At 41.3% G+C, this 2,177-nt stretch overlaps 1 pseudogene; it reads right to left on the bottom strand.

The window, feature by feature from the left end:
• Window positions 1-506: 506 nt before the first annotated feature.
• On the bottom strand, window positions 507-944 carry LOC116636475 (annotated as a pseudogene).
• Between the last annotated feature and the right edge of the window lie 1,233 nt (window positions 945-2,177).

The following is a 2,177-nucleotide window of genomic DNA, read 5'->3' as shown; positions in this document are numbered from 1 at the left end:
CTCTAAGAAATAGTTAAACTCTGGCCAGAACTACCCAGTCTGCAAGCAGAGGTAGAAGGGAATTCAACTATACTAAGGGAGGTACCTGCTGCCTAACGCCTAAAATCCAGGTTTATTTAGAATCTGATGATTCAGAACATTTCTAGGTTGAACAAGTTTACAGCATCACTATCTCATTCTGAAGCAGCAGGGTGAGGCTGGGGGTGGCGCGGGGGCTGACATGTAAAAACTCTAGCAGGAGATTACGTTTATGCCTTACCATACAAAGACTGAACATACTCGCAAAGATGGTGTTTAAGGGTGTTTCCTTCACCCCCAAATGCATTATGTAGATAGTCACAAGACAGTCACCAATAACATGAGAGAAAGGAGTATGGGAAGATCAAAGAAACGAATAAATAAAAGATTACAGGCTTAAAAACTATGTTTTTACAATCTTAAAACCTATGTTTTGTTTTGTTTTTTCATTTTAACAGTTTTTATTTCAAGTCGCATCTAAGATTACTTTACTCCTGCATCTTCTCAATTGTTTCTTCCTTATATTTGTCCTTTTCCTTTCCTACTTGGTGAGATTTGGCTTTACGTTCAAGGATCTTTTTGCAGTCTTTGTCCAGTTTTAGTCTGGTGATAACCGCCTTGCTAGGGTGAATGCCCACATGGACGTTTGTGCCGTTTGCCTTCTCTCGCTGCACTCATTCAGTGTAGATGACATACTTTTTCCTGTAAACCTGGACTATTTTGCCAATCTGCTGACCTTTGTAGTGTCCTCGCACAACCTGCACTTCATCATCCTTTTGGATGGGCATGGATCAAACGTTGTACTTCTGTCTCAGCTCTTTGGAAAGAGGGGAAGACATGATCTTCCTGCAAATGTGGGAAGGTGCATTGAAATGCCGTTTTCGGTTCTTGCTCCGGTCAGAAGTCACAAAGGGATTGAACTTCATTTTGACCGCTGACCTAAAACCTATGTTTTTTCAAGAATTTTGATTGCAGTTACTTATACATGGAACTGACCAGAAGTGAAGTGAAAGCCCGTTTTTGTTTTGTTTTTAGTGAATTGTATTGCCAAAACCTTCCTGCTGCACCTAAAAAAGCCTTGTGTTATCTTCTGCTGCATAACGAACCACTCCCAACTTAGTGGTATGAAAGTGGGACAATCCTGTATCATCATCATCATCATCCTTCACAGTTCTGGGAGGTGACTGTGCTTAATTAGGTGGTTCACACTTACACAGTTGCAGTCAATGACTGGTATTGGAGTCATTTTAACAACTCCTCATTCACATGTCTGGTGATTGATACCAGCAACTGGCTATGACCTCAGCTATGTCTATGACCCAGAACACTATGCATGACTTCTCCATGTGGCGTCAACTTCCTCATAACACAGTTTCCAATGAGCCAGCACCCTACAGAGTCAGGTAGAAGCTGTATCACCTTTTAGGACCTAGGCTTGGAAGTCACATGGTGCCATTCTGCCATACTCTAATGGTTGAGGAAATCAAAAAGGTCCAAGTTTCAAGTAGAGGGGACATAGACTCTACCTCTTGATGGGTAAATAGCCAGGTCACATTGTAAGAACTGGTGATACGGGAGATATTGTTACAGCCATCTTTGGAAAATACAAATCTGTAACTGGCCTTCAAAATACAATTCCTGGGCCCCCCAAAACAGCAGAAACATTAAGTGACGCTCAAAAGTTCCAAAGCCTTCAAGAAGGGTTTGCTATCCATTGCCCTTAGAGGTATCCTAGGAAGAAAACGGAAATGAAAAAACTTTCCGGAAGCAAAGCCAGAACCAGAGAGGATAATGGCTAAGGGAGTTCCTCCCAAAGACCTAGGTATCCAGGTGGCTAATCAAGGAACTTATCCTATACTGTTCCTACTATAGGGAATTTAGAATTTCTAGGGTCCAGTGACTGATAAATGTTTCCCATTCTCCCCATTTCTGAGTCAGATTTTTACTGAAAATAGACTGTTCCTTCTCTACTATTTTATGTTGGGTAGGTTTCTGGCCGACAACTTGTCTTTTAGTTTATTGATCACCAGAACAGAGGAGTCATATCTAGATCTGATGGAGAGATTTGCCTCTCTCTCAAAGATCCTGGACTTTGAAATGGAATTAATAATTTAATGGGATTCAGGGCTGCCTTTCTAAGAAGGAATAGAGTTTGACCA

This window comes from Phoca vitulina, unplaced genomic scaffold, assembly GCF_004348235.1.
Source record: "Phoca vitulina isolate PV1807 unplaced genomic scaffold, GSC_HSeal_1.0 scaffold12, whole genome shotgun sequence".
Taxonomy (NCBI): domain Eukaryota; kingdom Metazoa; phylum Chordata; class Mammalia; order Carnivora; family Phocidae; genus Phoca; species Phoca vitulina.
Note: the sequence above shows the minus strand (reverse complement) of the source record. Positions and strands in the feature narration are given on the sequence as shown.